We start from the raw sequence: 24,606 nt of genomic DNA, 5'->3' as shown, positions 1-24,606 counted from the left end.
TAGCTATGCAACATGAAGATCTGCTATACATATACATGGTGAAATGATTACAACAGTCACCTCCTCGGAGTTACCTTTTGCGTGTGATAAGAGCACCTGAAATCTATTTTTCCAGTCTTCAATACAGTATTATTAACCACAGTCATCATGCCTGAACATTAGGTCTCCCAACTTGTTCATCTTACAAAACCGCAACTTTGTACCTATTGACCAACCTCTCCACATTTCCCCTACCTTCTCTAAGCCTATATTCGTTCCTATTTATAAGCTGAGACAATAAAGGTGCTAAACGACCTTAAGATGCTTTTGACTTCAGTATTCTACACATTCTGTGTACGCATCTTTAAATGTCATCATTCTTATTACACACACACATCACTCTATGAACGTCTGTTCATTTTGAGTCACGTCAGATCTGTTCCTTAGATATAAACAGTATAGTACTCTACTAATCTGAAAGTAAAAGAGGTAGACTAATATATATGTCAAGTATGAAAACAACTGCTTTTCAAAATCAGTGGTTCAAGAGAACAATTTGCTGCTAATTGAAATACTGCACAGATTAAATCATAATTAGTTAAGAAAGGCTTTCCAGACTACTGTAACGTAACGTAGTTCCCAGTACATTTTCTTAACTGTCCAGTGTTTGATGGAATATGTAATAGCAGATAGGGAAAATGGCAAATATTATCAAACTTGTTCTAAATACTCAAGAACTTACAACACATACAAAAATGATAAACATTCCATAAGTAAACACGCTGATGATATTTTTAAAAAACAGGTCTGCCAAACAAGGAGTTTAAAATATCAACACTACATACAACATAAAAGGCTTATCAATCTTCTAATATTAAACTATACATCTGCAGACTTGTCTTTTAGACTACTTTTTTAGATCTTCAGCTTTACTTCTACCTGAATTTAAGAGCTGCAAACTATAAATATTTTTGCCTCTTATAAATGTTAAATTACAGTAATGCCCAAAGAGCCATCATATTCACCTAGCTCATAAAAATTATTAAAATTGGTCACAATGGCAAATCCCTCTATAGCACTTGGGAAGCAAAAGATAGGAGGAATGCTAGGCTCTTCCCACTAACTATGCAACAATAGCACCACCTATCACCAATTAAACACACAAAAGCTACAAACTCAGTATAACAGACTATAAGAATTCACCTCTCTACAAATTCCTCTGTAAACATTAATTTTCTAAATGAAATACTATTGCCATTATACACTGAAGCTCTTAAGTCCACATTTTATTCTTACAGAACAGAATTTTAAGTTTAGAAAAATCCTTAAAGGGTCATTTTATTCAATCTCCCACCCAATGGAGTAATCACACATTCTCTGAAATCTAAAAATTACCATCATCTCTTCCATTTTAAGAACACTTTCACCGAAAAGTATACCACTAATACACTCCAATTACATTATAGATGCATTACTGTCTATCTCCAAAGCTGCCAAGTCATTTACTTTTTGCAAATAAATTGGTTTGGGGCAACAGATAAATAGTATTCTTCTTCAACATACATACTCTTTCCACTAAGAATGAAATGAAAAATAAATTATAAAACAACACTGTAGAAACTGCATTGAAATTATAATTCAGAGTAATGAAAACCACTGCTCACAAATAAGGTTTACACCTACAACAAATCATGGTATTCTAACACAAAAATCCACTGCTCTGTACTATTATTTCCATATGCCACAAGTCTAGCATTTAGCTTTTGGTCCTATCAAATAAAGCCTTAAAGTTTAAAAGAAAAAAGTCTAATCATATTTAACTGAGCTGCTATACTAAATTATACTGAATAATAAGGAATAAAACAAACCTGTCCTGGCATATTCACAATATGATAAATGTTTGTTATCACTGGATTTAACACCCAAGAGCTTACTCTGATATACAAAAACATTTTGAAATCTGAATATACCATGCTTTTAAGCATAACAGTTTTTAAAACAAACCTAAATGACCTATTCTAGTCTAAGCTTCTACTCTAAACCCCTCTTTAAATGTACAGCAACAGGTAAGAAAAAAATAGTAGGACTGATTATGAAATGCATCTGCACATTCACTACCGACCCTTTATTGCCTCTAAGTTAAGGTCCTAGAATCTTTCATTATAACATCAGGGAAGGGAGGGGGGGTTACTATTACTATTTATAGAAATCTGTGAATATGTTAAAATCAAAATTGTTAGAAGCATAATTCTAAAGTATCCTAAGTGAGTCACAAATGTCAAACTTCCGGGAAGAGAGAACTCTCCAAATAATATAGGCAAACAACAGAGAGTGCGCTAACAACGTATATAGAGAAGATGGGCACATTTTAGGTAGGACACAGAGAGAATGGATATGTCTTTACAGGCTTCACTGTGGCTGCCATTTTCAATTGCCTCTAATCATTTTATACAGTACGTTCACTGATAATTTTGCTCTCAAATAAATGAGTGTCAAAACTGATTTTTTTAAGGCTTTCAAAGTGATTTTTTGGTTTCTTAAAAAGAGCTCATTGAAAACAGCAAGGAATCTCAAAGATGAGAATTTTACTGATCCTGAGAAGAATTACCAGGAGCTCTAAGTTCACTTCTAAACCAACTACAATAATAAATATAAGGGTAGAACTACAAGCAAGGCATGCACCAAGCAATGTTCCAACTTCCTGGCAACTGTGGCAACTTGGGAAGAGGAGCAAACAGGGAGGAAACCTCTCCAATAGCTCCTCATGGGTCTCTGCTTTTGTTCTTACTGGCATTTTAATTTCTGATGACAGACTTTTGTTGTTTGGAGCATAAACCGGACGTACCAGTTTGGAGACACAATAAGGAGAACAAAGAATGATTTGTTCACACTGTTGGAAAAAAATCTTTTCCAACCATAGAAAATAGCTTTCGCATGGTGAAAATATGCAAATTACATACCAAACCAAAAAAAGGGGTAAGGGGGAGTACAAGTTTAGAATCTCACAGCTCAATCTAAGGCAAAAGGAAATTATAATAACCGAGACAAACATACACACAGAGCAAAGGCTATAAAAGTGGAAGTGGGGAGGGGGGCTTTATAAGTGTTTTCAGAGAATTCTAAAAGCGCATGAAGGTCATCTAGCCCTCAGAACCAAACTTGTTTCTGAAATCCTGATGACTTTTCAAAGGCATCTGACTACAAAATAGAAAATTCAATCAAATACAAAGGACAATAATAATAATGCTCTACAATGACACAGAATTAGGACAAGAGTACAGATTTACACCCCCAATTTCCCTTTTAGACACTGGTCAAATGGAGAATTGTGGTCTGCAATTGATTCGTGTTAGCAACCTTTACTGAAAGATAACAGACATAGAAGTGATACATAAATCTCAGCTTAATGAATTTGCAATGTTAATACACCTCTGTTACCAGCACAGACTTCAAGAAACAACATTATGGATACTCAGAAGGTCCCTTCACACCCCTTCCCAGTCACAAATCTAAGGCAAGAATAACCATAACCACTATCTTGACTTCTAACAGTTCTAACACATAAGTTCCACTTGTTCAAGTTTATTTAAATGGAATCACACAGTATGTACTCTCCTGTGAATGGCTTCCTTCACACATTACATGCCTGTGAAATTCATCTGTATTGTTGCATACCTTTGTAGTTTTTTATTTCTGTTGCTATATAGATTTCCATTGTATGAAAATACTACAATGTATCCATTCTACTGTTAGTTGATGGACTTCTATCCTGTTTCTAGTTTGCGGCTCATAAGATGTTGGAAAAAATTGCAACAAACTTTCAAATGGGAAAACGATTACTGTGTGCTCTTCTGGTGGATTACCAAGAGTAGTATAATGGATCCTTTGGGGTTATTTGATTCTATAAGAATCTGCACCTTTGTCCTGACTGGGCTATTTTACAATACTGTTAAGCTGTAGAAAACTGAAAGTAATGCAACTGACTCTTGCCCACAGAAATGCAAATGAATTTTGTCTAGTAGAGATACAATTGAATTCCACTCATAAAAAAGATTCCAAGCAGTATACTTTTGTCCCAACAGGATATTAGCTAGGTTTGCATCTCTTAACAGGTTCATTTCAGCATTCCTAATTCCCTATATCTGTTCTTCAGATTCTCCTTTGAACCAGTGTTAACTTATCTAACACCTCATTAATAAATTAAATAAAACCTTTGACAAATGTCCATTTTACAGTTGCATGACTGTTTATGATGTCACCATTTTTAAAATGGTGACATCATAAGGAATACTGCTATGAATATTCTTGCACATAGCATTTAGTGACCATCTTCAAGTATTTCTTTGGGGGTACAGACTACTGAAGTTGCTTCTATATTAGGAATATGTGCATGTTTTGCAGATTTTAACAAAACAGTAACTGAACAATTTACCAGTGTAAGAGAGTTCTCTACCTGCTCCACATCCAACAGTTCGTGTCACTCTGGTGGATGTTCAGAGGGAATCTCACTGTGGTTTTATTTTGCGTTTTCTTCAAAGGAGGTTGCTTGAACACCCTTTCATATGCTTACTGGAATTTAGTTATACTATTTCATGAATAGTCTGATAAAGTCTCTTGCCCAATACAGTTGCCTGATTCTAAGAAATTATGGATTTAGATCTATTAAGCACAGTAAGTGAAATACATACATCAGTCTCCTTTGGAAAAGCAATGAGGCCTCAAACTAAATAAATAAACAGCCTTTATTATTGTGGGCCTCCATCAGGGCACATGATGTAAAAGTTTTGTCCTGAAGGACCCTTAATTTCCAGCGTTATGTATGATAAACAGCACAGAATATGGATGAGATTCAAGAACTCATTTCAGCAGCTCTGGAAAAACTAGAGCTTCTTCTACCTAATTGAATTCATATCTTAATTCCAAATTCAGTAATAAGCAATCTCTCTCCCCATATAAGGTACAATGATTAGGTTATAACAAAATGATAGCCCTTGAAGTGGAAAAATGTTGATTTGTAAAAATTCACATAAACATTCAAAGCAAATTCAGTCCCTACTAAAGGTAAGAAACATACAAAAATTACTACATCTTTCCCCTATAACTCAAGAAGTTAAAATACAAAAGATAATGATTAGCATGGGTTTTTTCCCTTGATAAATACTTTAGCAAGCTTTACTCTCTTAAATTAAAAACGTAAAATGAGGTATTATGTTACATGTTTTTCAAAGTGGCTACATCATTTACAGTAGGGAATTTTTAGGCTGGAAATAGAAACTAAGACCAAGGGACTTCCCTGGTGGCACAGTGGTTAAGAATCCGCCTGCCAATGCAGGGGACCCAGGTTCGAGCCCTGGACTGAGAAGATTCCACATGCCATGGAGCAACTAAGCCCGTGCGCCACAATCAATGAACCTGAGCTCTAGAGCCCATGAGCCACAAGTACTGAGCCCATGTGCCGCAACTACTGAAACCCCTGAGCCTAGAGCTCATGCTCTGCAACAAGAGAAGCCACCACAATAAGAAGCCCACTTACCACAGCAAAGAGTAGCCCCCATTCGCCACAACTAAAGAAAGCCTGCACAGCAATGAAGACCCAACACAGCCAATAATTAATAAATAAATAAATTTTAAAAATAAAATAAGTAAAAGACCAAGCCAGCGGACAAAAAAGACACCAGAAAAAGAATTCCTCGTGTTGGGATTTTCCTGGTGCTGCAGTGGTTAAGAATCTGCCTGCCAATTCAGGGGACACAGGTTCAATCCCTGCTCCGGGAATATCCCACATGCCATGGAGCAACTAAGCCCGTGCGCCACAACTGCCAAGCCTGTGCTTTAGAGCCCTCAAGCCACAACTACTGAACCCCGCGTGCCTGGAGCCCACGTGCTCCACAACATGAAAAAGCCACTTCAATGAGAAGCCCGTGCACCGCAACGAAGAGTAGCCCCCCACTCGCCGCAAACTAGAGAAAGCCCACGTGCAACAAGGACCCAAAGCAGCCAAATAAATAAATAAATATTAAGAATAAACAAACATACTTTAAAAAAAAAGACTTCCTCGTGTTTATCTCAAGCACATTGTGACTTTCAGCCAAAAATATCTTTCACACCTGAGCTCTCTGAACAAGTAATGCCTCTGAATGCACCTAGAAAATCTAAGAGAGATTTTCAGCCAACATGTAGGACCCTGGAAGTTTTATTCTTTTCCAAAAATCATGGTCTGTGGCAACAATGCCAAGCGCATACAGTATGACAGATCATCAGTTACAAATATCACATCAACAACATCAACAATTCCAGCAGTTAATTACAGTAGAAAATAAATTGGACTGTGTTTATACACACAACTATACAAATTTGCTGAATCTGAGTCTGGCTTTAAAATAAGGGTAACGACATAACTATCTAACAAAGCAAAGGTGTTAAATTGTGTATTTAAAATATGAAACACATAGTTGGCACTCAAGAGAGTTAAATCATGAAGATGCTTGTTGAATGAACTGATAAATGACCAAGCCTATGCTGGCATCTTTATTCATTGTGAATGGTACTTAGCATAATTTGCCTTTGCCCCCCCATTTTCAAAACATGTTATTAATATTTAATACCTGGAAATTTGTTATAATACCACATCATAAAACACATTTTGGTACGAATCATTCTTGAACCCACTGGTACATTACTGCCTAAGCTTTTCAGCTCTCAAGAAGAGGACTACTACCAAAGTGGCGAGCAGCACGTCATCTGAGCAGCAGCTTTGATCACACTGGTCTTCACACTCCCACTCAAGACCAAGGCAGTCGCCACTCTCCCTGGCAAACATCCCATGCTCATTCCAACCTTTCTATGTTAATATAATGATTTTACCTGCAACAGGTTTTCTTACCAAGAGTGATGTAAAAACAGCCCATTTAAATAAACAAATGTAGACTTATCAATCCTTTCTAATTGTCTCACATGTACCAGCCATATGACACAACTGAAATGTAGTCCTTAATAAGGACAATGCTTCTTTAGCTTTAAAGTTAAAACGTAATAACAAATACAATTTTTTCATTAATGAGAAAAATGTAAACTATGGACTTTAGTTAATAGCATGTCAATATTGGTTCACCAATTTTAACAAATGTACCTTGGCAATTCCCTGAGTGTCCAGTGGTTAGGACTCGGTGCTTTCACTGCCATTGGTTCGGGTTCGATCCCTGGTCCGGGAACTAAGATCTCGCAAGCTGCACAGCGCGTCACTAATGCAAGATGTTAATAGGGGAAAATGGGGGGGAGGAGGAATACATGGGAATTCTCTGTACTTTCTGCTCAACTTTTATGTAAACCTAAAACTGCTTTTAAAATAGTCTATTAGTGCTTATTTACTTATATATGGAAAATGTGAAAATTTCACAAATAAATTTTAACCTTTCATGATACCCACCCTGACCCCCCAAAATAGGGATAAAAAGTGAAAATATAGAGATGGGAGGAATGAAGAGGCAATAAGGTTTTACACTAAAGAATTCAGTTCCTAAAGCAACAAAAGGACCTTACTTGGTCTATTTAAATAAACAAGTGTATAAGTTATCACTTTGCTAATTGTTTCACATGTAGTAATCATACACACAACACAACTGAATTGATGATGTTCTTTAAAACAAAGATTGGCTCATGACAGTTTTGGCTTTCTTTTTATTTATTTATTGGGGGGTGGGGTGGGGGCTGCGCTGTTCCACTTATGGGATCTCAGTGCTCCAACCAGGGATCAAACCTGTGCCCCAACCAGGGATCAAACCTGTGCCCCTTGCGGTGGAATCGCGGAGTCCTAACCACTGGACCACCAGGAAATTCCTGCCAGTTTTTTTAACTTACAAAATAACAACAATAATTTTTTAATTGAGCAAAGATAAACACATATATATATATATATAATTTTTTTAGTCAGAGAGAAAGAGTAAAAATAAAAAAATACAAAACCAGAGACAGGTGAAGGGGAGGGGAGTGCCACGCTACACTAAGGTGTCTGGTCCCTGGGCACCAGAAGGACAGCACCTCGCTGCGTGAGAGAGGATCACAACTACGAGGCAAGCTCTCTCTCTGGAATCACCCTGGGAGCCAACCTGATGATATGTTTTCATTCTAGACATAACGAAACAAAGAAAAATATTCCCCCAAAACGACCAGATCAAAGAGGCATCAGAATCTCCTATTAATACAGTATTCAAAAACAGTTTTTAAACTCGGGGTTTTTTTCTCGAACAAGTCACTGCCAGGTGGTCATTTGATGTACTCCAGTTCTGCTCCAACAATTTCAAAAACTTCAGATAGCACATTTTGAGGAAAGTATTCCTAATGGTAAAAAAGTAATTCTTTTGAAAGCTCCTAAAAGTAGGAGGAAGGAGGGGACAAGTTTTTTTTCTTTCTGCCTAGCTAACCACAAACGATTCAGTTAATGTCAGAGTGTCAGTATCTCTGTAACCTACTCTGGATGCCATCAAGAAAAAAATGCAAACCACAAAAACCACCTAAAACGCATATTTGTGAGGACTAACAACTTATAGAACAGATATTTGCTAACCACATAAAGCAGACAGCAACCAAGTCTGTATTTTGGTCTTGACACTAAATTCAAAATACAAAACTTGAGGCAAGAAGGAAGTGAGTTTCAAGAACAATATGAAAACCGCAGAACATAAATAATGAATGGAACTTGTAATCATATTTTCATACTTCCAAATTTTTACACACATAGAGGGGAGTATTTTAAGGCAACTTTAACCTTTCCCCTTCAGCCTGATTTTTGAAAGAAAGATCAAAGAAAAGCAGTTTAAACTCACACGTTCCTCAGGTTATGCAACGCAGATTTAGACATTACACTTCAAAACCCCAGCCATTACTTCAGCACCACCAATCCAAATACCATTCCAGAGCTTTGAAGCAGCCCTAATGGTATCTTCCATTTGCAAGTAACACTTCTGTAGTCAAAAGATCTTACTCAGGGTAGATGTTAATGTAAAACCACTCAGACTACACAGACACACACGCCTGGAGGCAGACTGGAAGGTGTTCAGAAGTCAATGTAACACCATTACAGAGAGTGTCAGCCTAGCAGCTGTCATAAACACTTCATAATCACTCAGACACACAAACTGGATTCCCTTTAACTCGTTATTTTATTTCGTGCTCAATACATGTCCAACTGAAAAGGGAAAGAGAGAAAACAGTGCTACAGATAAGCCAATTTTGGCTTCTAGCCTTTTTCCATTTTTAAAAGACTGAGTTTGTCATATTTTATTTAGCATTGTAAATCTACCCTGATATAATCTATTGATTGAAGATAGTTTTGCAGTAGATATCTAACCAAAGAGAAAATGATTATATCAAAAAGAAGCTTAAGATTTTTTTCTGTAAAAGAGATATCATACAAACTTGTAAGATGGACAAGATGATAAAAAATGATTGACAGCACCAATGGCTGCAGGAAATGGAGCAACTAGAACGCTCAGATATCGCAGGTGTAATTGTGTTAACAGTACAACCCCTCTGGAAAACTCCAGGCAATTTCTGATAACGTTAAATACGTGCCTAACCTGTGACCCAGCAATTCTATTCCCAGGTATATATTCAAAAATAGAGAACACAGATCTACAACTATGTTCACAGGAGCTTTATTCACTATAGCCAAAAGTCAGAAACACAAATGCCCATCAAAAGGAGAATAGCTAAACAAACTGTGGTATATTCAATCCATGGAATAAAACACAGTAATGAAAAAAATTAAACACACTACTGCAACATGCAACAACATGGATGAATTTTAAAAAGACAGTGCACACACACACACAAAAAAAGACAGTGCACAAGGCAGACACAAAGCAGCACATACTGTGTACCTCTACTGACACAAAGTTCAATGAGGCAAAGCTAATGTATGGTCAGAACAGTGATTACTTTGGAGTTAATACTGGGGAACTTTCTGAGTAAGAAAAATGTTCTACATTTTGTTCTCAATGATAGTTCCATTTATTTGCATGTGTGTACACACATATATACATAAACATTTAAAACACACACACACTAATCAAACTACAGACTTGAGATTTGTACATTTTATGGTATACATATCTTAATTTTTTTAAAGTTATCTGTCATAAATAAACTGTGGTACCTCCAGACAGTGGAATATTATCCAGCACTAGAAACAAATGCACTATCAAGCCATGAAAAGACGTGGAGGAAACTTAAATGCATATGGCTAAGTGAAAGAAGCCAATCTGACATGGCTACATACTGTATGATGTCAACTATATGACATTCTGGAAAAGGCAAAACTACACGGACAGTAAAAAGATCCGTGGTTGCCAGAGGAGGGAGCACACACGATTTTTAGAGCAGTGCATAAGCAGAGCACAGAGGATATTTAGGGCAGTGAGACTACTCTGTATGATACTATCATGGTGGGTGCATGTCATCATACATCTGTCAAAACCCACAGCACGTACAACACTGAAAGGAAACCCTCATGTAAACCATGGGCTTTAAGTGATAATGCTGTGTCAGTGTAGGTTCATCGATTCTACCAATGCACCACTCAGACGTGGAATGTTGATAGGAGGGAGGCTGTGTGTATGTGGGGGCAGGAGGTACATGAGAACTCTCCGTATTTTCAGCTCAATTCTGCTTTGAACCTAAAATGGCTCTAAAAATTAGCCTTTTTTTTTTTTTTAAGGTATCTATTAAAGAAGCTGAGCTGGTTAAATATGAGCTTCGATTTTTTTCATCTGTAAAATAGGAATAACACTAACTAGTTACAATGACAAGATAATAAGACAATAATAGGGCTTCCTAGGTGGCGCAGTGGTTAAGAATCCGCCTGCCAATGCAGGGGACACAGGTTCGATCCCTGCTCCAGGAAGATCCCACATGCCACGGAGCAACTAAGCCCGTGGTGCCAAAAAAAAAAAAAAAAAGACAATAATAGCTACGTGCCTAAGATAATGTGTGCGGTACATTCTGATTACTTTTTTAAATAGTTGCTATTATTTATATTAATATTATAAAACTTTACTATGCAGCACAAGCGTCAGAACTCCCCGAAGCATCCCAACACTGCTCAGTGCTCTACAGCACTCTCAATCCTCCATCGCAACACGAACACTCATAGACCAGGGTTTCTCAGCACTACTGACATTTTGGACTGAACAATTTTGGGGAGGCTGTCCTGTACATTGTAGGATGTTTAACAGCATCTCGGGCTTTTACCTACTAGATGCCAGTAGCAACTCCTAATGGTGACAATAAAAAATGTCTGCAAACACAGACAAATGTTTCCTTGGGGGCAAAAATCACTCCCATTTGGGAAGCACTGACACAGACTGCAATTAAGTAGTGACACTGCGCAAAAGCAAAACATGATCTCCTCAAGGCAGCGCTTAGCCCTTAGTTACATTTACATCTCATGTTACGTGGCACAGACCCTGAAGTTGCACTATGGCTGAACAGAAGAATGAGAGTTCTGCTAATTAATTTTAAAAAAGAGAGAAAGATTTTAGGAAGAAGGGATAGATTGGGAACGGAATGGAATGAGAGCAAACAGCAAACGGTTATGAAATTTAGTTTGGATCTTTCTCATATTAAGTTTCTAGCACATTTGATGCAAATATCCAGCAAAAAGCTGAAATCTTGAAACACATTTATTAAAAATATATACACATAAATACGTATGCATATATACATGTACACATACATATGTAAATATATATGTAAATACACACACACACACACACACACACCCCCTACTAACTGCCAGACAATGTACTTGGCACCAAAGGTACAAAGCCCATTAAGACATGATCACAGCTCTAGACATGCTTACAAAGAATTCTCCCGACTGCTAATGTAAAATCAAGATTCCCAGAAAATACTTAAACTCACAGGTAAATTGAATCAAAAATTAGGAAATCAGAAATTCTCCATTTCATTCCTTTGGCCCTATGTCCAAAATTCAAACATTAAATTGAACGTGAACAAAATATAGAAAATAGCAATATTAGTTCTATTTCTTTTTAAAGTCCCCAGAAAACTAATATTTTCTATTGTCTCACTCTTCCCATCTGCAAAAGTGAGACAGTTGATTACTGCCAATAAACTAAAATATTAAGAGAAAGAACAAGTTTATCATGGATAGCTCTTTAATAATTTTAATATTTAAAAATACAGATATTTCAGTTCCATTTTAAAACAATTCTTACTAAAGTGTGCGTTGGGTGTGTGTGAGTGTACATACAAATGCATACTAAATCTTTAGTGTTCTTAACTACACACAACATCTTTTCCCATCAAATTATACGTATCTAAACCAGTAGTTTCGACCAAAGTTTTCTCTGGAGTTGTGGTTTTTAACCAGAGGATGTTTGGCAATGTCTGGAGACGTTTTTAATTGTCACAAGACATTTTCAATTGTCACAGTTCAGGGAGTTGCTTTGGGCATCAGTAGATGGAGGGCACAGATGTGGTTACATATCCTATACTGTACAGAACAGCCCCCATAACAAAGAATCACCTGGTCCAAAACACCAATAATGGCAAGAATGAGTCACAAACATATATAATTTGTATTCGCATACTTCCATGCCTTATAATTTTAATTTCTTATTTTAAATAGTATTAGCCTTTTAAAACAATTATTTATTAATTCTGTTATCATATCTGATAGTTCACATCAAGCTGACCAATATTCTTTAAACCAGAAATGTATGCATATAGAAAAAAGATAGAAAGCAAAGGCATAAATGAGAACTGTGTGATCAGTGCACACTCTGTCTAGCTGCAAATAATCCCTTGGCCAGAGATGAAGAATATTCATACATGGTCAACTGGAAAAAAAAAGGGGGGGAGAGGACCTGGTCTGAAGACTAATCATTGTGTCTGCAGATAAAAATCTGTCTGAGTTCATATTCTATGAACCCACCCAAACAAAGTTCAAAATGGGCAAAGCATCCATAATTTATGGTGTTAAAAATCAATGTATTAGGTCAATTATATCTAAATAAAACTGGAAAAGACAAACTACAAAAATTTTTTTAAAAATCAATGTAAATACCTATTTCCTGGTTTTGATATTATACTACAGTTTATATAAGATGTCACCTCTGGGGGAAACTAGCGAAAGTATACCCAAAACTCTAATATTCTGCAACTTTCCATGAGTCTATAATTATTTCAAAATTGAAAGGTTTTAAAAATCAATTTGAAAAGAAACAAACAAACAAAAAGAGCAAAAACACAGAGATGGCAAGAATTACGTACTTATATTTGGTGAGGAAAGAATGGTCCTTTCAGGAAATGGTGCTGAATCAATTAGTTTCGTGGTTTTTTTTTTTTTTAATTCAAAAAAGCCTTGACCCCTATGTCATACCATACACCAAAAATTTCAAAAGGATTATAAACCTAAAGATAACGGCAACAACCTTCTAACAGAAAACATAGGAGAATATCTTCACGGCCTTAGAGTAAACAAGGATAATACAAAAAGCATTAAGAATCTGGTCTGGATTTCTTCCACCAAAAGACAACATTAAGTGGTGGGAATGTAAGCTGGTACAGCCACTACGGAAAACAGTATGGAGGTTCCGTAAAAAACTAAAAATAGAACTACTATATGATCCAGTAATCCCACTCCTGGGCATATACCCAGAGAAAACCATAATCCAAAAAGAAACATGTACCACAATGTTCACTGCAGCATTATTCACAATAGCCAGGACATGGAAGCAACCTAAATGTCCATCAACAGATGAATGGATAAAGAAGATGTAGTATACAGGTACAATGGAATATTACTCAGCCATAAAAAGGAATGAAACTGAATTATCTGTAGTGAGGTGGATGGACCTAGAGTCTGTCATACAGAGCGAAGTAAGCCAGAAAGAGAAAAACAAATACCGTACGCTAACTCATATGTGTGGAATCTAAAAAAATGGTGCCGATGAACCCAGCGACAGGGCAAGAATAAAGATGCAGATGTAGAGAATGGACTTGGGGCCACGGGAGGGGAGGGAATCTGGGGCAAAGTGAGAGAGTAGCATCGACATACACACACTACCAAATGTAAAATAGATAGCTAGTGGGAAGCTGCTGCATAATATAGGGAGATCAACTCGATGATGGGTGATGACTTAGAGGGCTGGGATAGGGAGGGTGGGAGGGAGTTGCAGGAGGGAGATGATATGGGGATACATGTATAAATATAGCTGATTCATTTTGTTGCACAACAAAAACTGGCACAACAGTGTAAAGCAATTATACTCCAATAAAGAGCTTTAAAAAAAAAGACAACATTAAGAAACTGAAAATGTAAGAAAACACACAGATGACTAATAAGGACAAATGATGAAATCAGAAAATGGACTGTGGATTACATAATAGTACTGTATCAAATTTAATGTCCTGATTTTAATAAGTGCATGGTTGTAAGACATGTGCTTATTCCCAGAAAATATATACTGAATTATTTATGGAAAAGGGGGTCATAAACTCTCCTATGTATAAATTGTTCAGAAAAAAATTTGCACCAAAAAACAAATTTGAAAGAATGATAAAGCAAAAGGGGCAAATGTCCTTCACTGGTAAATCTGGGTAATGAGTAACAAGAGTTGCTTGTACTAGTTATAAAATTTTCTGAAAGTTTAAAATGATTGCAAAATAAAAGCATCTTTAAAACCCCACAATGATCCTTAAAAAAAAACAACCCACAATGAGATACCAACACATACACACAAGAATGATTAAAATTAGTACGACTGACAATACTAAGAGCTAACGAGAATGCAGAGCAAATGAAACTTTCATACACTGCTGGTGGGAGTACATATTGGTAAAACCACTTTGGAAAACTGGTTGGCAATGTCTACTAAAGTTAAACATAAATCTACACTATGACACAGCAAATCCATTTCTAGGTCTTTATCCAAGAGAAATGGGTGCGGCATATATCCACTAAAGAACACCTATAAGAACATCAGAGCAACTTTATCCATAATACTCAAAAAGTGGAACCAACAAAAATGTCTATCAGTTGTATAATGGACTTTTTTAAATGCACTGTATTCATGATAAAATAGCATACAGCAAAAGTAAGAACAAATCACAGCTTCACACAATAATATAAAAGAATCTCACAGTCATACTGTTGAGAGAAAAAAGCCAGACACAAAAGAATAGACTGGATTATCTATGTGCCCCCCGCCTCACTTTTTTTAAGTTCAAGAATAGAAAAAGCTAATCTCTGGTGATAGAAGTCAGAATAGTGGTTACGTGGAGGTATGAGCAGAACAGTACTGACAGGGAAGTGGCATGAGAGACTCCTGAGTTGCTGGAAATGTACTATGTCTTAACCTGAGTGGTGCCCAGAAGGTTACATACACATATAAAAATTCAATCTGTACACTTACAATCTGTGCACTTTATGATATTTAACATACTGAGTAAAATGTTTAAGAAAAAGCTGCCTTCCACACACTCATAAGTCAGCTTGTGTCCAAAGAATATCTTCTATTTTAGAGTGGAAAAACATCAAAAATATTTCAAACAAGAAAGATTCCAATTTATAATAACAGATTTCAAACTCACTTTTCAAATCAACAAAAGCCACCATTTAAACATTGGAAAGACTAAACTTTGGATACAAGACTTCTCTAAAGTGACACATTAAAAAGCATACTCTACAAAAAAATATTTTCCTCTACTAATATGAATGGATTCCACAAGTTATTTCAATATTATTCTTCATTTCTGCTTTTATTCACTCCATGACACCCAAAGATCTTCCAATGCCAGCTGACTAAAGAGCCATCCATTACTTCTCTTTCCAGTAATAAGAGACTGGACCAAACAAAATAAGACTCTACTCTCAACAAAGGAAATTTCTGGATTTGGGTCCATATTCAAACTTTCTCTGCTTGCCAGTTACCCAAATCACTGACTTTATATTGTTCCCAAACGAAACCCATAAAAATTGTTTCCTGGCTAGCAATCTTGACATGGCAAGGTCTGTTGGCACCCAACTTCTAAAAAATAATAAACTAATTGGTATTCACCTCAAATACGTCCTTTCATGTTTTCTCTAAAGTTTTAGTGTAAAGGCAACACAAAAAGTGTAAAAGCTACACGAAAAGCTTTAGGGCAAATATTTCCTTTCAAGGGAGCAGCTGTACTCTTAGCTCAATGTGTTAGTGACACCTAGCGTTATTTCTTTGCAGTATTTTCAAAAGCTCCAAGAAAACACTCCCAAATCTTAACTTATTGAACCTAAAATACACAGTTTCAGACAATGCAACTCCCATCTTCTAGTTGCTGTAATGAATACATTTTCAAGATTCGTTTAAGATATTAAGCATTTCAAAAGAGGATGAGAAAGCGAAGTAGCCATTTAACAGCAAAAAGAAGTATGGAAAAATCTCAGGACTTTTTACAAAGGTACTATCTTGAAAATTTTTAATGGGAACACTTTATTATTTAAACTACACGGTGCAATTCTGCCTTGTAAAATTTGCAACATAATGTAAGTCTAATAATCAAATTCTATTTCTTCTAAAACTATGCCATCTTACATACAAAGGCAGCACCAGCCCCAAAGCAAGACCTTGGAAACATCTTTGACTCATTCTTCTCTTCTAAATGTCTTATCAGTTACCAACACAACAAACTCAGCTCAGGCTCTCAACATCTCACCAGTAGACAATGTGAAACTGACTCCTAACTGGCCTCACAGGCTTTTCTTTTCTCTTTTACTCTCTATTCATTCCACAGCCACTGCAAAACCAACCTTTATTAAATATGGATTTTGGAATGTCTCTCTGTTACTCAAAGATTCCTAATGAATTCATGCTGCCTGAAAAATTAATAAATCTAAATCCTCATCCTGCAATTCAGATCTCCTCCCTGAAACTTCTATATCTCATTCCATGCCCACGGAGAGCTTACAACCACTAAAATGAATGTTAATGATCACAGAGATGTTATCTGTGCTAAATGAAATAATATATGACGGCTCAATGTCTAACACACACTCACTGTCATAAACAACATCTCCTTCAACTGGATGCCCCACTGATACTGCTTGTCAAACCATGTTATGAAGGCTCAATTACTTTATTTCTTTAATTCCATTCTGGCACAAACAGATACATCTGTAAATGACAAATATAGGTTTGGATGATATGCAACTGGCAAATAGCTATAGGTTTCTGAAAGCTTACTCTCCCCTTCTGTACTTATCTTGTTGCAAACAGTAACAAACATTTCATTGACTATCAACAGTTTGTGATCCATGCTCCACAAACTCCTTGCCTTTCCACCCAAATCTGCTCCTTATCACACCCTATTTTTTTTTTCTTAAGAGGCAGTCTTTTTTTTTTTTAATTTTTATAAATTTATTTATTTATTTATTTATTTTATTGGCTGTGTTGGGTCTTCATTGCTGCACACGGGCTTTCTCTAGTTGTGGCAAGCGGAGGCTACTCTTGGTTGTGGTGCATGGGCTTCTCATTGCAGTGGCCTTTCTTCTTGTGGAGCACAGGCTCTAGGCGCATGGGCTTCAGTAGTTGTGGCACATGGGCTCAACAGTTGTGGCTCATGGGCTCTAGAGCGCAGGCTCAATAGTTGTGGCGCATGGGCTTAGTTGCTCCGTGGCATGTGGTATCTTCCTGGGGCAGGGATCAAACCCGTGTCCCTGCATTGGCAGGCGGATTCTTACCACTGCGCCACCTAGGAAGTCCCTCACACCCTATTTTTATAAGAGGCATCACTGTCTACCTCTGTTCAAAGCTCTCCAATGACTTCCACAATTAGATTTTTTTAATGGGAAAAAAAAAAACTGTATAGATAATCCCTAAAAAGATATTCAAATGGCCAAAAAAAATATGAAAAAAGTGTTCAACATTATTAGTCATCAGGGAAATGCTAACTAAAAGCACAAGGTAGCACCCACCAGAATGGCTAAAATTAAAAAGACAGGACTTCCCTGGTGGTCCAATGGCTAAGACTCTGCACTCCCAATACAGGCGGCCCAGGTTCGATGCCTGGTCAAGGAACTAGATCCCACAAGCCGCAACTTAAAAAAAAAAAAAATTAAAAAGATGGACACAACACCAAATGTTGGCAGGGATATAGTACAACTCATTTACTGTTGGGGGAAATGTAAAACCATACAACTTCCTTAGAAAAAAGGTTTGGAAGTTTGTTATAAAACTAACTACATTCCTACCCTATGAAGCAGCAATTCCAATTGTAGATATTTACCTAAGAGAAATACATATATACATTTATAAAAAGACTCAGAGAAGAATCTTCACAGCAGCTCCATTCATAACAGGCAAAAGCTATTAACAGGCCAGCTATCTGTCATTAAGAGAAGGGATACACTATGGTACACTCATACATTGGAATACTATTCAGCAATTTGGGACAATGAACGAGACGGAGTCTCACAAACATTATGCTGAGTGAAAGGAGCCTTACACAAAAAGAGTGCACACTGTACAACCGTACAGAAAGTTCTAAAACAGGCAAAACTAATCCACAGTGGAAAAAAATAACAGTGGCTGTTTCATGGATGGGATGAAGGAAAAACTGAGAATAGGCACGAAGGAAATTTCTTCAGTGATAGCCATAATCTATTGTATATCTTGACAGAGATTTGGGTTGCCATGCACTTGTCAAAGCTCAGGAAATTCACATATTAAGATTTATATATTTAATGCGTGTAAATTTTACATTAAAGAACTAATCAAATATTGAACTTTAGTTAATTATATGCATGCAAAAGTAGTTAGGAAAAAGTATGCTGATGTTTGCAATTTACTTTGATTTTTTTTTTTTTTGATGTGGACCATTTTTAAAGTCTTTATTCAATTTGTTACAACATTGCTTCTGTTTTATGGTTTGGTTTTTTGGCCGCAAGGTATGTGGGATCTCAGCTCCCCGACCAGGGATTGAACCCACATCTTGGAAGCTGAAGTCTTAACCACTGGACCACCAGGGAAGTCCCTGCAATTTACTTTGAAATGAATCCAATAAGACCTATAGATGCAGACAAAATAAAGTATAGTAAAAACTTCTCATGGTATAATCTAGGTGGTGAGTATATGTGTTTTCCCTGTAAAACTGCTTCAATTTTGCTCTATATTCAAAATTTTTGAAGTTCTTACAATGGTACAAAGCTCATTTTGTAAGCTTTACCTTACAAAACTCTAGCCCACCACCACCTGTGAGACATCGTCTGGCATTCTTCATCTGCCCACCGAGCTCCACCAAACTGCCTCCTCGCTGTTCTTAAATACAGGAAACATAATCCTATGAGAGAGCACTGCCTTTGAATGCCCCTCCCTCAAATACCTGTAAGTATCATCCCTCTACACTTCTGCTCAGAGGGTCTTCGAGAGAGGCTTTCCAAGACCCCCTCACATAACATAGCAACCCGTGGCAACATCAACCACCCGACCTTAACCCTTGGTACCTACATGTTCATTACCATCTTCCCACCCTCCAACCCACCTACCTAGAATGGAAATTCCATGAGAATAATGGTTTTGTTTTGTTCACTGTTGTTTTCCCAGCACCTTGAACAGGGTCTGGCATATAAAAGGCAATCAATAAATCTTTGCTGAGTGAATGAATTAACATATGAACGAGGCAAGAAAAAATGGCATGGCTTTACATAGAAGGTAATTTGGCAAATCTATCAAGACCTTAGTATATCTACTTTTATTGATCTCTCCAAATAACATGATCATAAATATATATTTTTAGAGGATTTTTTTTTATTTACTTTTTTTTTTCGGCTGCGTTGGGTCTTCGTTGCTGTGTGGGGGCTTCTTCTAGCTGCGGCGAGCGGCACTATTCTTCATTGCGGTGCGAGGGCTTCTCACTGCGTTGGCTTCTCGTTGCGGAGCATGGGCTCTAGGCGAGTGGGCTTCAGTAGTTGTGGCTCATGGACTCTAGAGCACAGGCTCAGCAGTTGTGGCGCACGGGCTCAGTTGCTCCGCGGCACATGGGATCTTCCCGGAGCAAGGATTGAACCCGCGTCCCCTGCACTGGCAGGTGGATTCTTAACCACTGCACCACCAGGGAAGTCCGATCATGAAGGTATTTATCTCAATATTCTTTAAGGAGAAAAAAGCTTAAGAATTCTAAATCAATGTTCAACTATACAGAAAAGAACATTTCCACCTCAGAGCCTCCTACTTTACTATTTGTTGTTCCAGTCTTATTGTGGCTAAATCTTAATTAACTTCTATGCCACTTTCTTATTATAATCTTTTTTTTCCCTCATGTTGCAATTTATCTGTTAATTTATTTTTATTTAAATCCATTTCTCCTATTAGCTCCATCTGCAAAGACCATGCCTATTTTCCTCAAAATACATACTCTATCCCAGACTTGTATTGAATAAATGAACATTTTTTAAGTTTTCAAAGTCTGTGGCACCAAGTTAATCCATGTGCAAGACTGGCCAATGGGAAAAAAAAAATCAAGAGTATAAGCAAATATTTTAAAATAACTGAAATAGGGACTTCCCTGGTGGTCTAGTGGTTAAGACTTCACGCTCCCAATGAAGGGGGCCTGGGTTTGATCCCTGGTCAGGGAACTAGATCCCTCATGCCACAACTAAGAGCCCACATGCCACAACGAAAGATTCTGCATGTGGCAATGAAGATCCTGCACGCTGCAATTAAGACCCGGCACATAGCACTGACATATATACACTACCAAATGTAAAACAGATAGCTACTTGGAAGTTGCTACATAACACAGGGAGATCAACTCAATGATGGGTGATGACTTAGAGGGCTAGGATAGGGAGGGTGGGAGGGAGTCGCCGGAGGAAGGGGATATGGGGATATATGTATAAATACAGCTGATTCACTTTGGTGTACAGCAAAAACTGGCACAATAGTATAAAGCAATTATATTCCAATAAAGAGCTTTAAAAAAAAAGAGTTAATGGTGCAGTCTAGAATCGAAAATCTGCAAGGCAGGGCAGGAGACTGGGAACTCAGGCAGGATTTTCATGCTGCAGCCTTAAGATGAAATGCCTTTTTCCTTGGGGGGGAGAAAAAAAAAGACCTGGCGCAGCTAAATAAATATTTTTAAAAATAAAATAAAATAACTGAAATAAATATGAAGATAAGAGCTAAAAGAATTGTTGGAGTTAAGAAAGGAAGAGTACAGAACTACTGCTTTTCTCATATGAATCCCATAAAACTATGAGTGTGAGTCAAAAATTCTCTGCACTCCGGTTATACTAAAACTTCTATAAATTCTACAGCCAGAGTATGGTTAATTTTTTACTCAGCCTTGTATATGGTCTTCAGTCCATGTACATGTATAACGCTGATTTTTTTTAATTAAGGATTTTAAGCAAGAGAGCCTGTATTTACATTACCAAAAAGAGGCAGCGACATTGTTAGGCACAGGTGGGAAAAGGGCCTATTGATCCAGAACATCAACATAGCAAACAATCACTTTCTTACGTTACATCAGATGCATTGAAAGGAAAGCTGTGAAAACTGGTGTTCTCCTGCAGCCATCTCACACACAAAGTGACAGTAACTGGGCAGCAGAGAAACTACTTCTGCACAGTTCTGCTTCTGAGCTAATAAACAGACAATTTTCTACATGTTTAGCCAGGATGTTTATTTTCTTAATCTGAGACTCACAGGTAGGACAGTTACATTAAATCAACAGAAGGGAACCCTGCGCACAAACCTGAAGAAAAAACTGAGCTGTAGTTTGGACAGGGATTGACTTTCTGCCCACCCACACTTACTCAAAAGCAAATACGATTTATGGTCTGTGAAGATCCCTAAGTGCCAGGATTATTTCTAGGTTGACCAACACAAGCTCCCCAGCGTCTAGCACATGGTAACACTTAAATGATTACTGCATAACTGACTAGTGATAAACAAGTTTCAGAAGGGTTTAGTTAGAGTAATGGGTAACAGTCACACTAGTCTATAAAAGAGGAATATATGAAGGTACATCATAAACGATTACAATGAAAACTAAAACTAAGCTGCCATACTCCTCACACGGCGTATCCTCTGCTACTTCATAGGAGCAACAGAGCTCTTAGATCGTGGGCTTTGAATCTGAAGTCAGATAGAGTTGGGTTTGAATTCTAATTCCACCTCTTACAAGTAGTGGGACCTTACTACCTGTAAAACAGGATAATTTCTCCCTCACAGTATACAACAGATGAGATAATGTGTATATAAGTGCAACAGAAGGAGCTTATTTTTTCCAAACTGCCTCCTAATTCTTGAACCAGCCCTCATAGGGCTATACTACTACAATAGTAAACAAATGTTAGGGACTTCCCAGTGGTCTAGTGGTTAAGAATCTGCTTTCCAGTGCAGGGGAGGCGGGCTTGATCCCTGGTTGGGGAACTAAGACCCCACATGCTGCAGAGGAACTAAGCCCGCACACTCTGGAGTCCACATGCCACAACTAGAGTCCCGCACACCACAACTACAGAAGCCCATGTGCCACAAGGAAAGATACCACGTGCCACAACTAAGACCCAACACAGCCAAATAAATAATTAAATAAATAAATATTTTTTTAAAAAACCCAAAACTGTTAGTCAATGAAAATTCCATGAAGGAAAGATTATTCAAAATACAATTCGGGCATAAGAATTACTTTAAAGAAGTAATTTAAATTACTCAGAAGGCCTTTAAGTTACTCAGAGCTAGACACAAGTTAACTGTTAAAAGTGATACCCCTAATTATAACCAAAGCAAGTGGGTAGCCTGAGCACCACCAAAGGAATGTGCGCAATGCAGTCAATACCCCTAATCCCACAGGGCCAAACCTCGTTAAAGCTCCAGCCTCCTGTGTGCCTTCAGGTCTGTCAATAAACAGCGTAAAGAATCAAAATGCAGTCTCTATTAATAAGAAGAAGTTACATTTACCAAATCTCCTCTTGCACACAATCTATTTCTCTTGTTAGGAAAAAGCAAACAAAGACTGCCCCATTTTAAGTCCTTTGTCTATGCCTTTGGCATGATACTTGAATTATAAATGACACTGTAGGGCCTTGAAAAAAATGTCAACTACACATCCCCAAAGGCATAAAAAGAGGACACTCATTCCATGACATACCAACAGGATTCTTTTATCTCTGCAAAATAAAGCCAATCTTTAAAAATTAGAAATATACAACCTCAAGTCCTAAATACCTAATAATATGATAATTATTATAAGATTAGATGGAAGACCAAAGTTCATTACAAGTGATTTATCAAAGAATAAACAATATTTTTACCAAAAATGTTGAAGAATTATGCAGTTCAATGTACTCATTACTTAATAATCCCTAAGCCAAATTCTGCAATTAAGAACATCTTGAATTTTATTAAATTTGAGGTAATATATGTTTGCTTATAAATCTTTTAAGAAGTAACCATAATATCCAAAAGAACCAAAGAGAAAGGGGAAAAAATTCTAGCTGAACCACCCACTAACAAGAGACTTCAAACAATTTGGTAAATGCATTTATTAAAGGCACAAATTAAAATTCTATTGGCCCCAGGCCTCCAACAGCAAAAAAAAACACACAACAGAAGTTCTGCCCCCCAACTCCCCCACCTCAAAATCTGCAGGAGAGACACAATATCTAGGCCATGCCAAACACCAGACTATAACTAAGTACAAGCCAAAGTACTCAGTCCCTACCACACTTCACTGAGCTGTGATCCTACCAAGCCTCTTCCTCTTTTAGTACATTTTATTTTTGGTCATCCCAAAGAGGAACATGTAGGATTGAGGAGGGAAACTGAGACCAGTATTAGGCAATTTAAAACATTTATCAAAATTAGGATTTATTCTATACAGATACACAGACACAAAATAACCTTTGTTCAGGTCATGTGTTACATCATTGTTCCTAATGGGGGGGGATGGTGACATTCAAGTTTTTCCAATAATAGGAAACAAGTTACTCAAATTAAGGAAAATCCAAATAACAGAATTATATGCAGCTATAAACTCCATAGAGAAGCTATCTGAATACTGACTTATAAGTAAAAAAAAGCAAAGTACAGACTGAATTGTATCATTTGTTCCTGTCTGAAAAGGAATGGCAGGGTGGGAGAAATATATGTATATATATTTTTTATTTGCATAAAATACAGCTATAAGGATATATGAGAAACTAGAAATCCTAGAAAATTAGAAATTGTTCAAGAAAAGGGAAACTGGGGACAACAGTGGTAGGCAGTTTTGTTACCCACTTATACCTCCTGAATTTTGTACCATGTAAATGTTTTAACTGATTCAAAACATTTTTTTTAAATGATCACTATTTTTTTAAAAAAGGCTTTTGTAGGCCTCTTCACTCTCCTGTAAAATGCAGGAAAAGATAATAATGATACCTACTTAGTAGAGTTACTATGATGAGAAAGTTAGATCTTCCATGTAAAGTGATTCCCACAATTGCTGGCCCACTTTACAAATCATTTACAGTATCTTTAATTTCCCACTTGCCCCTTGCTCCGTGGGCCTAGTATGGGGTTCCACACACTGCAGTCTCTTAGCAATTGCTTGCGAAATAAATGGATGAGACCTGAGAGAAAATAT

General features: G+C 37.1%; 1 protein-coding gene across 9 annotated transcripts in view; it reads right to left on the bottom strand.

The window, feature by feature from the left end:
• Positions 1–24,606, bottom strand: part of BCAS3 (BCAS3 microtubule associated cell migration factor) — a 546,169-nt gene that overhangs the window by 493,237 nt on the left and 28,326 nt on the right. The window lies entirely within an intron of this gene.

This window comes from Hippopotamus amphibius, chromosome 17 (assembly GCF_030028045.1).
Source record: "Hippopotamus amphibius kiboko isolate mHipAmp2 chromosome 17, mHipAmp2.hap2, whole genome shotgun sequence".
Lineage (NCBI taxonomy): Eukaryota > Metazoa > Chordata > Mammalia > Artiodactyla > Hippopotamidae > Hippopotamus > Hippopotamus amphibius.
The sequence above is the reverse complement of the archived record's forward strand: the minus strand, read 5'-3'. Positions and strand labels throughout refer to the sequence as shown.